Raw genomic sequence first — 13,273 nt, 5'->3', positions numbered from 1 at the left:
GCAGGGAATTCTCTGCCTGCTTTTCCCCAGTGCTCTGCAAGCTCTCCAGGACAACATAAAATCTGGGGCTCTGTGCTTTCTTTCCTTCTGAACAAGTGTTACTGTTTTCTGCACAAAAGCTATTCTGCGAAGCAATGTGAACAGGCACAAAGAAGGTGCTAGCAGGGAATTCTCTGCCTGCCTTTCCCCAGTGCTCTGCAAGCTCTCCAGGACAACATAAAATCTGGGGCTCTGTGCTTTCTTTCGTTCTGAACAAGTGTTACTGTTTTCTGCACAAAAGCCATTCTGCGAAGCAATGGGAACACTTCTGTTTCCCAGGCACAGAGAAGGTGCTAGCAGGGAATTCTCTGCCTGCTTTTCCCCAGTGCTCTGCAAGCTCTCCAGGACAACATAAAATCTGGGGCTCTGTGCTTTTTTTCGTTCCGAACAAGTGTTACTGTTTTCTGCACAAAAGCGATTCTGCGAAGTAATGTGAACAGGCACAGAGAAGGTGCTAGCAGGGAATTCTCTGCCTGCCTTTCCCCAGTGCTCTGCAAGCTCTCCAGGACAACAGCAAATCTGGGGCTCTGTGCTTTGTTTCGTTCTGAACAAGTGTTACTGTTTTCTGCACAAAAGCGATTCTGCGAAGCAATGGGAACACTTCTGCTTCCCAGGCACAGAGAAGGTGCTAGCAGGGAATTCTCTGCCTGCCTTTCCCCAGTGCTCTGCAAGCTCTCCAGGACAACATAAAATCTGGGGCTCTGTGCTTTGTTTCGTTCTGAACAAGTGTTACTGTTTTCTGCACAAAAGCGATTCTGCGAAGCAATGTGAACACTTCTGTTTCCCAGGCACAGAGAAGGTGCTAGCAGGGAATTCTCTGCCTGCTTTTCCCCAGTGCTCTGCAAGCTCTCCAGGACAACATAAAATCTGGGGCTCTGTGCTTTCTTTTGTTCTGAAGAAGTGTTACTGTTTTCTGCACAAAAGCGATTCTGCGAAGGAATGTGAACACTTCTGCTTCCCAGGCACAGAGAAGGTGCTAGCAGGGAATTCTCTACCTGCCTTTCCCCAGTGCTCTGCAAGCTCTCCAGGACAACATAGAATCTGGGGCTCTGTGCTTTCTTTCGTTCTGAACAAGTGTTACTGTTTTCTGCACAAAAGTGATTCTGCGAAGCAATGGCAACACTTCTCTTTCCCAGGCACAGAGAAGGTGCTAGCAGGGAATTCTCTGCCTGCCTTTCCCCAGTTCTCTGCAAGCTCTCCAGCACAACATAAAATCTGGGGCTCTGTGCTTTCTTTCGTTCTGAACAAGTGTTACTGTTTTCTGCACAAAAGCGATTCTGCGAAGGAATGTGAACACTTCTGCTTCCCAGGCACATAGAAGGTGCTAGCAGGGAATTCTCTGCCTGCCTTTCCCCAGTGCTCTGCAAGCTCTCCAGGACAACATAAAATCTGGGGCTCTGTGCTTTCTTTCGTTCTGAACAAGTGTTACTGTTTTCTGCACAAAAGCGATTCTGCGAAGCAATGGGAACACTTCTGTTTCCCAGGCACAGAGAAGGTGCTAGCAGGGAATTCTCTGCCTGCCTTTCCCCAGTGCTCTGCAAGCTCTCCAGGACAACATAGAATCTGGGGCTCTGTGCTTTCTTTCGTTCTGAGCAAGTGTTGCTGTTTTCTGCACAAAAGCGATTCTGCGAAGCAATGTGAACACTTCTGCTTCCCAGGCACAGAGAAGGTGCTAGCAGGGAATTCTCTGCCTGCCTTTCCCCAGTGCTCTGCAAGCTCTCCAGGACAACATAAAATCTGGTGCTCTGTGCTTTCTTTCGTCTGAACAAGTGTTACTGTTTTCTGCACAAAAGCGATTCTGCGAAGCAATGTGAACAGGCACAGAGAAGGTGCTAGCAGGGAATTCTCTGCCTGCCTTTCCCCAGTGCTCTGCAAGCTCTCCAGGACAACATAAAATCTGGGGCTCTGTGCTTTCTTTCGTTCTGAACAAGTGTTACTGTTTTCTGCACAAAAGCGATTCTGCGAAGCAATGGGAACACTTCTCTTTCGCAGGAACAGAGAAGGTGCTAGCACGGAATTCTCTGCCTGCCTTTCCCCAGTTCTCTGCAAGCTCTCCAGCACAACATAAAATCTGGGGCTCTGTGCTTTCTTTCGTTTTGAACAAGTGTTACTGTTTTCTGCACAAAAGCGATTCTGCGAAGGAATGTGAACACTTCTGCTTCCCAGGCACATAGAAGGTGCTAGCAGGGAATTCTCTGCCTGCTTTTCCCCAGTGCTCTGCAAGCTCTCCAGGACAACATAAAATCTGGGGCTCTGTGCTTTCTTTCGTCTGAAGAAGTGTTACTGTTTTCTGCACAAAAGCGATTCTGCGAAGCAATGTGAACACTTCTGCTTCCCAGGCACAGAGAAGGTGCTAGCAGGGAATTCTCTGCCTGCCTTTCCCCAGTGCTCTGCAAGCTCTCCAGGACAACATAAAATCTGGGGCTCTGTGCTTTCTTTTGTTCTGAACAAGTGTTACTGTTTTCTGCACAAAAGCGATTCTGCGAAGCAATGTGAACACTTCTGTTTCCCAGGCACAGAGAAGGTGCTAGCAGGGAATTCTCTGCCTGCTTTTCCCCAGTGCTCTGCAAGCTCTCCAGGACAACATAAAATCTGGGGCTCTGTGCTTTCTTTTGTTCTGAAGAAGTGTTACTGTTTTCTGCACAAAAGCGATTCTGCGAAGCAATGTGAACACTACTGCTTCCCAGGCACAGAGAAGGTGCTAGCAGGGAATTCTCTGCCTGCCTTTCCCCAGTGCTCTGCAAGCTCTCCAGGACAACATAGAATCTGAGGCTCTGTGCTTTCTTTCGTTCTGAACAAGTGTTACTGTTTTCTGCACAAAAGCGATTCTGCGAAGCAATGGGAACACTTCTGTTTCCCAGGCACAGAGAAGGTGCGAGCAGGGAATTCTCTGCCTGCTTTTCCCCAGTGCTCTGCAAGCTCTCCAGGACAACAGCAGATCTGGGGCTCTGTGCTTTCTTTCGTTCTGAACAAGTGTTACTGTTTTCTGCACAAAAGCGATTCTGCCAAGCAATGTGAACACTTCTGCTTCCCAGGCACAGAGAAGGTGCTAGCAGGAAATTCCCTGCCTGCTTTTCCCCAGTGCTCTGCAAGCTCTCCAGGACAACATAAAATCTGGGGCTCTGTGCTTTCTTTCGTTCTGAACAAGTGTTACTGTTTTCTGCACAAAAGCGATTCTGCGAAGGAATGTGAACAGGCACAGAGAAGGTGCTAGCAGGGAATTCTCTGCCTGCCTTTCCCCAGTGCTCTGCAAGCTCTCCAGGACAACATAAAATCTGGGGCTCTGTGCTTTCTTTCGTTCTGAACAAGTGTTACTGTTTTCTGCACAAAAGCGATTCTGCGAAGCAATGTGAACACTTCTGTTTCCCAGGCACAGAGAAGGTGCTAGCAGGGAATTCTCTGCCTGCTTTTCCCCAGTGCTCTGCAAGCTCTCCAGGACAACATAAAATCTGGGGCTCTGTACTTTCTTTCGTCTGAACAAGTGTTACTGTTTTCTGCACAAAAGCGATTCTGCGAAGCAATGTGAACAGGCACAGAGAAGGTGCTAGCAGGGAATTCTCTGCCTGCCTTTCCCCAGTGCTCTGCAAGCTCTCCAGGACAACATAAAATCTGGGGCTCTGTGCTTTGTTTCGTTCTGAACAAGTGTTACTGTTTTCTGCACAAAAGCGATTCTGCGAAGCAATGGGAACACTTCTGTTTCCCAGGCACAGAGAAGGTGCTAGCAGGGAATTCTCTGCCTGCTTTTCCCCAGTGCTCTGCAAGCTCTCCAGGACAACATAAAATCTGGGGCTCTGTGCTTTCTTTTGTTCTGAACAAGTGTTACTGCTTTCTGCACAAAAGCGATTCTGCGAAGCAATGTGAACACTTCTGCTTCCCAGGCACAGAGAAGGTGCTAGCAGGGAATTCTCTGCCTGCCTTTCCCCAGTGCTCTGCAAGCTCTCCAGGACAACATAAAATCTGGGGCTCTGTGCTTTCTTTCGTTCTGAACAAGTGTTACTGTTTTCTGCAGAAAAGTGATGCTGCGAAGCAATGTGAAGACTTCTGCTTCCCAGGCACAGAGAAGGTGCTAGCAGGGAATTCTCTGCCTGCCTTTCCCCAGTGCTCTGCAAGCTCTCCAGCACAACATAAAATCTGGGGCTCTGTGCTTTCTTTCGTCTGAACAAGTGTTACTGTTTTCTGCACAAAAGCGATTCTGCGAAGCAATGTGAACAGGCACAGAGAAGGTGCTAGCAGGGAATTCTCTGCCTGCCTTTCCCCAGTGCTCTGCAAGCTCTCCAGGACAACATAGAATCTGGGGCTCTGTGCTTTCTTTCGTTCTGAACAAGTGTTGCTGTTTTCTGCACAAAAGCGATTCTGCGAAGCAATGTGAAGACTTCTGCTTCCCAGGCACAGAGAAGGTGCTAGCAGGGAATTCTCTGCCTGCCTTTCCCCAGTGCTCTGCAAGCTCTCCAGGACAACATAAAATCTGGGGCTCTGTGCTTTCTTTCGTTCTGAACAAGTGTTACTGTTTTCTGCACAAAAGCGATTCTGCGAAGGAATGTGAACACTTCTGCTTCCCAGGCACAGAGAAGGTGCTAGCAGGGAATTCTCTGCCTGCCTTTCCCCAGTGCTCTGCAAGCTCTCCAGGACAACATAAAATCTGGTGCTCTGTGCTTTCTTTCGTCTGAACAAGTGTTACTGTTTTCTGCACAAAAGCGATTCTGCGAAGCAATGTGAACACTTCTGTTTCCCAGGCACAGAGAAGGTGCTAGCAGGGAATTCTCTGCCTGCTTTTCCCCAGTGCTCTGCAAGCTCTCCAGGACAACATAAAATCTGGGGCTCTGTGCTTTCTTTTGTTCTGAACAAGTGTTATTGTTTTCTGCACAAAAGCGATTCTGCGAAGCAATGTGAACACTTCTGCTTCCCAGGCACAGAGAAGGTGCTAGCAGGGAATTCTCTGCCTGCCTTTCCCCAGTGCTCTGCAAGCTCTCCAGGACAACATAAAATCTGGGGCTCTGTGCTTTCTTCCGTTCTGAACAAGTGTTACTGTTTTCTGCACAAAAGCGATTCTGCGAAGCAATGGGAACACTTCTGTTTCCCAGGCACAGAGAAGGTGCTAGCAGGGAATTCTCTGCCTGCCTTTCCCCAGTGCTCTGCAAGCTCTCCAGGACAACATAAAATCTATTGCTGTGTGCTTTCTTTCGTCTGAACAAGTGTTACTGTTTTCTGCACAAAAGCCATTCTGCGAAGCAATGTGAACAGGCACAGAGAAGGTGCTAGCAGGGAATTCTCTGCCTGCCTTTCCCCAGTGCTCTGCAAGCTCTCCAGGACAACATAAAATCTGGGGCTCTGTGCTTTCTTTCGTTCTGAACAAGTGTTACTGTTTTCTGCACAAAAGCGATTCTGCGAAGCAATGTGAACACTTCTGTTTCCCAGGCACAGAGAAGGTGCTAGCAGGGAATTCTCTGCCTGCTTTTCCCCAGTGCTCTGCAAGCTCTCCAGGACAACATAAAATCTGGGGCTCTGTGCTTTCTTTCGTTCTGAACAAGTGTTACTGTTTTCTGCACAAAAGCGATTCTGCGAAGGAATGTGAACAGGCACAGAGAAGGTGCTAGCAGGGAATTCTCTGCCTGCCTTTCCCCAGTGCTCTGCAAGCTCTCCAGGACAACAGCAAATCTGGGGCTCTGTGCTTTGTTTCGTTCTGAACAAGTGTTACTGTTTTCTGCACAAAAGCGATTCTGCGAAGCAATGGGAACACTTCTGTTTCCCAGGCACAGAGAAGGTGCTAGCAGGGAATTCTCTGCCTGCTTTTCCCCAGTGCTCTGCAAGCTCTCCAGGACAACATAAAATCTGGGGCTCTGTACTTTCTTTCGTCTGAACAAGTGTTACTGTTTTCTGCACAAAAGCCATTCTGCGAAGCAATGTGAACAGGCACAGAGAAGGTGCTAGCAGGGAATTCTCTGCCTGCCTTTCCCCAGTGCTCTGCAAGCTCTCCAGGACAACATAAAATCTGGGGCTCTGTGCTTTCTTTCGTTCTGAACAAGTGTTACTGTTTTCTGCACAAAAGCGATTCTGCGAAGCAATGTGAACACTTCTGTTTCCCAGGCACAGAGAAGGTGCTAGCAGGGAATTCTCTGCCTGCTTTTCCCCAGTGCTCTGCAAGCTCTCCAGGACAACATAAAATCTGGGGCTCTGTGCTTTCTTTCGTTCTGAACAAGTGTTACTGTTTTCTGCACAAAAGCGATTCTGCGAAGGAATGTGAACAGGCACAGAGAAGGTGCTAGCAGGGAATTCTCTGCCTGCCTTTCCCCAGTGCTCTGCAAGCTCTCCAGGACAACAGCAAATCTGGGGCTCTGTGCTTTGTTTCGTTCTGAACAAGTGTTACTGTTTTCTGCACAAAAGCGATTCTGCGAAGCAATGGGAACACTTCTGTTTCCCAGGCACAGAGAAGGTGCTAGCAGGGAATTCTCTGCCTGCCTTTCCCCAGTGCTCTGCAAGCTCTCCAGGACAACAGCAGATCTGGGGCTCTGTGCTTTCTTTCGTTCTGAACAAGTGTTACTGTTTTCTGCACAAAAGCGATTCTGCGAAGCAATGGGAACACTTCTGTTTCCCAGGCACAGAGAAGGAGCTAGCAGGGAATTCTCTGCCTGCTTTTCACCAGTGCTCTCCAAGCTCTCCAGGACAACATAAAATCTGGGGCTATGTGCTTTCTTTCGTTCTGAACAAGTGTTACTGTTTTCTGCACAAAAGCGATTCTGCCAAGCAATGTGAACACTTCTGCTTCCCAGGCACAGAGAAGGTGCTAGCAGGGAAATCTCTGCCTGCTTTTCCCCAGTGCTCTGCAAGCTCTCCAGGACAACATAAAATCTGGGGCTCTGTGCTTTCTTTCGTTCTGAACAAGTGTTACTGTTTTCTGCACAAAAGCGATTCTGCGAAGGAATGTGAACAGGCACAGAGAAGGTGCTAGCAAGGAATTGTCTGCCTGCCTTTCCCCAGTGCTCTGAAAGCTCTCCAGGACAACAGCAAATCTGGGGCTCTGTGCTTTCTTTCGTTCTGAACAAGTGTTAGTGTTTTCTGCACAAAAGCGATTCTGCGAAGCAATGTGAAGACTTCTGCTTCCCAGGCACAGAGAAGGTGCTAGCAGGGAATTCTCTGCCTGCCTTTCCCCAGTGCTCTGCAAGCTCTCCAGGACAACATAAAATCTGGGGCTCTGTGCTTTCTTTCGTCTGAACAAGTGTTACTGTTTTCTGCACAAAAGCGATTCTGCGAAGCAATGTGAACAGGCACAGAGAAGGTGATAGCAGGGAATTCTCTGCCTGCTTTTCCCCAGTGCTCTGCAAGCTCTCCAGGACAACATAGAATCTGGGGCTCTGTGCTTTCTTTCGTTCTGAACAAGTGTTGCTGTTTTCTGCACAAAAGCGATTCTGCGAAGCAATGTGAAGACTTCTGCTTCCCAGGCACAGAGAAGGTGCTAGCAGGGAATTCTCTGCCTGCCTTTCCACAGTGCTCTGCAAGCTCTCCAGGACAACATAAAATCTGGGGCTCTGTGCTTTATTTCGTCTGAACAAGTGTTACTGTTTTCTGCACAAAAGCGATTCTGCGAAGCAATGGGAACACTTCTCTTTCCCAGGCACAGAGAAGGTGCTAGCAGGGAATTCTCTGCCTGCCTTTCCCCAGTTCTCTGCAAGCTCTCCAGCACAACATAAAATCTGGGGCTCTGTGCTTTCTTTCGTTCTGAACAAGTGTTACTGTTTTCTGCACAAAAGCGATTCTGCGAAGGAATGTGAACACTTCTGCTTCCCAGGCACATAGAAGGTGCTAGCAGGGAATTCTCTGCCTGCCTTTCCCCAGTGCTCTGCAAGCTCTCCAGGACAACATAAAATCTGGGGCTCTGTGCTTTGTTTCGTTCTGAACAAGTGTTACTGTTTTCTGCACAAAAGCGATTCTGCGAAGCAATGGGAATACTTCTGTTTCCCAGGCACAGAGAAGGTGCTAGCAGGGAATTCTCTGCCTGCCTTTCCCCAGTGCTCTGCAAGCTCTCCAGGACAACATAGAATCTGGGGCTCTGTGCTTTCTTTCGTTCTGAGCAAGTGTTGCTGTTTTCTGCACAAAAGCGATTCTGCGAAGCAATGTGAACACTTCTGCTTCCCAGGCACAGAGAAGGTGCTAGCAGGGAATTCTCTGCCTGCCTTTCCCCAGTGCTCTGCAAGCTCTCCAGGACAACATAAAATCTGGTGCTCTGTGCTTTCTTTCGTCTGAACAAGTGTTACTGTTTTCTGCACAAAAGCGATTCTGCGAAGCAATGTGAACAGGCACAGAGAAGGTGCTAGCAGGGAATTCTCTGCCTGCCTTTCCCCAGTGCTCTGCAAGCTCTCCAGGACAACATAAAATCTGGGGCTCTGTGCTTTCTTTCGTTCTGAACAAGTGTTACTGTTTTCTGCACAAAAGCGATTCTGCGAAGCAATGGGAACACTTCTCTTTCGCAGGAACAGAGAAGGTGCTAGCACGGAATTCTCTGCCTGCCTTTCCCCAGTTCTCTGCAAGCTCTCCAGCACAACATAAAATCTGGGGCTCTGTGCTTTCTTTCGTTTTGAACAAGTGTTACTGTTTTCTGCACAAAAGCGATTCTGCGAAGGAATGTGAACACTTCTGCTTCCCAGGCACATAGAAGGTGCTAGCAGGGAATTCTCTGCCTGCTTTTCCCCAGTGCTCTGCAAGCTCTCCAGGACAACATAAAATCTGGGGCTCTGTGCTTTCTTTCGTCTGAAGAAGTGTTACTGTTTTCTGCACAAAAGCGATTCTGCGAAGCAATGTGAACACTTCTGCTTCCCAGGCACAGAGAAGGTGCTAGCAGGGAATTCTCTGCCTGCCTTTCCCCAGTGCTCTGCAAGCTCTCCAGGACAACATAAAATCTGGGGCTCTGTGCTTTCTTTTGTTCTGAACAAGTGTTACTGTTTTCTGCACAAAAGCGATTCTGCGAAGCAATGTGAACACTTCTGTTTCCCAGGCACAGAGAAGGTGCTAGCAGGGAATTCTCTGCCTGCTTTTCCCCAGTGCTCTGCAAGCTCTCCAGGACAACATAAAATCTGGGGCTCTGTGCTTTCTTTTGTTCTGAAGAAGTGTTACTGTTTTCTGCACAAAAGCGATTCTGCGAAGCAATGTGAACACTACTGCTTCCCAGGCACAGAGAAGGTGCTAGCAGGGAATTCTCTGCCTGCCTTTCCCCAGTGCTCTGCAAGCTCTCCAGGACAACATAAAATCTGGGGCTCTGTGCTTTCTTTCCTTCTGAACAAGTGTTACTGTTTTCTGCACAAAAGCTATTCTGCGAAGCAATGTGAACAGGCACAAAGAAGGTGCTAGCAGGGAATTCTCTGCCTGCCTTTCCCCAGTGCTCTGCAAGCTCTCCAGGACAACATAAAATCTGGGGCTCTGTGCTTTCTTTCGTTCTGAACAAGTGTTATTGTTTTCTGCACAAAAGCGATTCTGCAAAGCAATGGGAACACTTCTGTTTCCCAGGCACAGAGAAGGTGCTAGCAGGGAATTCTCTGCCTGCTTTTCCCCAGTGCTCTGCAAGCTCTCCAGGACAACATAAAATCTGGGGCTCTGTACTTTCTTTCGTCTGAACAAGTGTTACTGTTTTCTGCACAAAAGCCATTCTGCGAAGCAATGTGAACAGGCACAGAGAAGGTGCTAGCAGGGAATTCTCTGCCTGCCTTTCCCCAGTGCTCTGCAAGCTCTCCAGGACAACATAAAATCTGGGGCTCTGTGCTTTCTTTCGTTCTGAACAAGTGTTACTGTTTTCTGCACAAAAGCGATTCTGCGAAGCAATGTGAACACTTCTGTTTCCCAGGCACAGAGAAGGTGCTAGCAGGGAATTCTCTGCCTGCTTTTCCCCAGTGCTCTGCAAGCTCTCCAGGACAACATAAAATCTGGGGCTCTGTGCTTTCTTTTGTTCTGAACAAGTGTTATTGTTTTCTGCACAAAAGCGATTCTGCGAAGCAATGTGAACACTTCTGCTTCCCAGGCACAGAGAAGGTGCTAGCAGGGAATTCTCTGCCTGCCTTTCCCCAGTGCTCTGCAAGCTCTCCAGGACAACAGCAAATCTGGGGCTCTGTGCTTTGTTTCGTTCTGAACAAGTGTTACTGTTTTCTGCACAAAAGCGATTCTGCGAAGCAATGGGAACACTTCTGTTTCCCAGGCACAGAGAAGGTGCTAGCAGGGAATTCTCTGCCTGCCTTTCCCCAGTGCTCTGCAAGCTCTCCAGGACAACATAAAATCTATTGCTGTGTGCTTTCTTTCGTCTGAACAAGTGTTACTGTTTTCTGCACAAAAGCCATTCTGCGAAGCAATGTGAACAGGCACAGAGAAGGTGCTAGCAGGGAATTCTCTGCCTGCCTTTCCCCAGTGCTCTGCAAGCTCTCCAGGACAACATAAAATCTGGGGCTCTGTGCTTTCTTTCGTTCTGAACAAGTGTTACTGTTTTCTGCACAAAAGCGATTCTGCGAAGCAATGTGAACACTTCTGTTTCCCAGGCACAGAGAAGGTGCTAGCAGGGAATTCTCTGCCTGCTTTTCCCCAGTGCTCTGCAACCTCTGCAGGACAACATAAAATCTGGGGCTCTGTGCTTTCTTTCGTTCTGAACAAGTGTTACTGTTTTCTGCACAAAAGCGATTCTGCGAAGGAATGTGAACAGGCACAGAGAAGGTGCTAGCAGGGAATTCTCTGCCTGCCTTTCCCCAGTGCTCTGCAAGCTCTCCAGGACAACAGCAAATCTGGGGCTCTGTGCTTTGTTTCGTTCTGAACAAGTGTTACTGTTTTCTGCACAAAAGCGATTCTGCGAAGCAATGGGAACACTTCTGTTTCCCAGGCACAGAGAAGGTGCTAGCAGGGAATTCTCTGCCTGCCTTTCCCCAGTGCTCTGCAAGCTCTCCAGGACAACAGCAGATCTGGGGCTCTGTGCTTTCTTTCGTTCTGAACAAGTGTTACTGTTTTCTGCACAAAAGCGATTCTGCCAAGCAATGTGAACACTTCTGCTTCCCAGGCACAGAGAAGGTGCTAGCAGGAAATTCCCTGCCTGCTTTTCCCCAGTGCTCTGCAAGCTCTCCAGGACAACATAAAATCTGGGGCTCTGTGCTTTCTTTCGTTCTGAACAAGTGTTACTGTTTTCTGCACAAAAGCGATTCTGCGAAGGAATGTGAACAGGCACAGAGAAGGTGCTAGCAGGGAATTCTCTGCCTGCCTTTCCCCACTGCTCTGCAAGCTCTCCAGGACAACATAAAATCTGGGGCTCTGTGCTTTCTTTCGTTCTGAACAAGTGTTACTGTTTTCTGCACAAAAGCGATTCTGCGAAGCAATGTGAACACTTCTGTTTCCCAGGCACAGAGAAGGTGCTAGCAGGGAATTCTCTGCCTGCTTTTCCCCAGTGCTCTGCAAGCTCTCCAGGACAACATAAAATCTGGGGCTCTGTACTTTCTTTCGTCTGAACAAGTGTTACTGTTTTCTGCACAAAAGCGATGCTGCGAAGCAATGTGAACAGGCACAGAGAAGGTGCTAGCAGGGAATTCTCTGCCTGCCTTTCCCCAGTGCTCTGCAAGCTCTCCAGGACAACATAAAATCTGGGGCTCTGTGCTTTCTTTCGTTCTGAACAAGTGTTACTGTTTTCTGCACAAAAGCGATTCTGCGAAGCAATGGGAACACTTCTGTTTCCCAGGCACAGAGAAGGTGCTAGCAGGGAATTCTCTGCCTGCTTTTCCCCAGTGCTCTGCAAGCTCTCCAGGACAACATAAAATCTGGGGCTCTGTGCTTTCTTTTGTTCTGAACAAGTGTTACTGCTTTCTGCACAAAAGCGATTCTGCGAAGCAATGTGAACACTTCTGCTTCCCAGGCACAGAGAAGGTGCTAGCAGGGAATTCTCTGCCTGCCTTTCCCCAGTGCTCTGCAAGCTCTCCAGGACAACATAAAATCTGGGGCTCTGTGCTTTCTTTCGTTCTGAACAAGTGTTACTGTTTTCTGCAGAAAAGTGATGCTGCGAAGCAATGTGAAGACTTCTGCTTCCCAGGCACAGAGAAGGTGCTAGCAGGGAATTCTCTGCCTGCCTTTCCCCAGTGCTCTGCAAGCTCTCCAGGACAACATAAAATCTGGTGCTCTGTGCTTTCTTTCGTCTGAACAAGTGTTACTGTTTTCTGCACAAAAGCGATTCTGCGAAGCAATGTGAACAGGCACAGAGAAGGTGCTAGCAGGGAATTCTCTGCCTGCCTTTCCCCAGTGCTCTGCAAGCTCTCCAGGACAACATAGAATCTGGGGCTCTGTGCTTTATTTCGTCTGAACAAGTGTTACTGTTTTCTGCACAAAAGCGATTCTGCGAAGGAATGTGAACAGGCACAGAGAAAGTGCTAGCAGGGAATTCTCTGCCTGCCTTTCCCCAGTGCTCTGCAAGCTCTCCAGGACAACATAAAATCTGGGGCTCTGTGCTTTCTTTCGTTCTGAACAAGTGTTACTGTTTTCTGCACAAAAGCGATTCTGCGAAGCAATGGGAACACTTCTCTTTCCCAGGCACAGAGAAGGTGCTAGCACGGAATTCTCTGCCTGCCTTTCCCCAGTTCTCTGGAAGCTCTCCAGCACAACATAAAATCTGGGGCTCTGTGCTTTCTTTCGTTCTGAACAAGTGTTACTGTTTTCTGCACAAAAGCGATTCTGCGAAGCAATGTGAACACTTCTGCTTCCCAGGCACAGAGAAGGTGCTAGCAGGGAATTCTCTGCCTGCCTTTCCCCAGTGCTCTGCAAGCTCTCCAGGACAACATAAAATCTGGGGCTCTGTGCTTTCTTTCGTTCTGAACAAGTGTTACTGTTTTCTGCACAAAAGCGATTCTGCGAAGCAATGTGAACACTTCTGTTTCCCAGGCACAGAGAAGGTGCTATCAGGGAATTCTCTGCCTGCTTTTCCCCAGTGCTCTGCAAGCTCTCCAGGACAACATAAAATCTGGGGCTCTGTGCTTTCTTTTGTTCTGAAGAAGTGTTACTGTTTTCTGCACAAAGCGATTCTGCGAAGCAATGTGAACACTTTTGCTTCCCAGGCACAGAGAAGGTGCTAGCAGGGAATTCTCTGCCTGCCTTTCCCCAGTGCTCTGCAAGCTCTCCAGGACAACATAGAATCTGGGGCTCTGTGCTTTCTTTCGTTCTGAGCAAGTGTTGCTGTTTTCTGCACAAAAGTGATTCTGTGAAGCAATGTGAAGACTTCTGCTTCCCAGGCACAGAG

This window comes from Strix uralensis, chromosome 2 (genome assembly GCF_047716275.1).
Source record: "Strix uralensis isolate ZFMK-TIS-50842 chromosome 2, bStrUra1, whole genome shotgun sequence".
Lineage (NCBI taxonomy): Eukaryota > Metazoa > Chordata > Aves > Strigiformes > Strigidae > Strix > Strix uralensis.
This window is presented reverse-complemented; position numbering follows the sequence as displayed.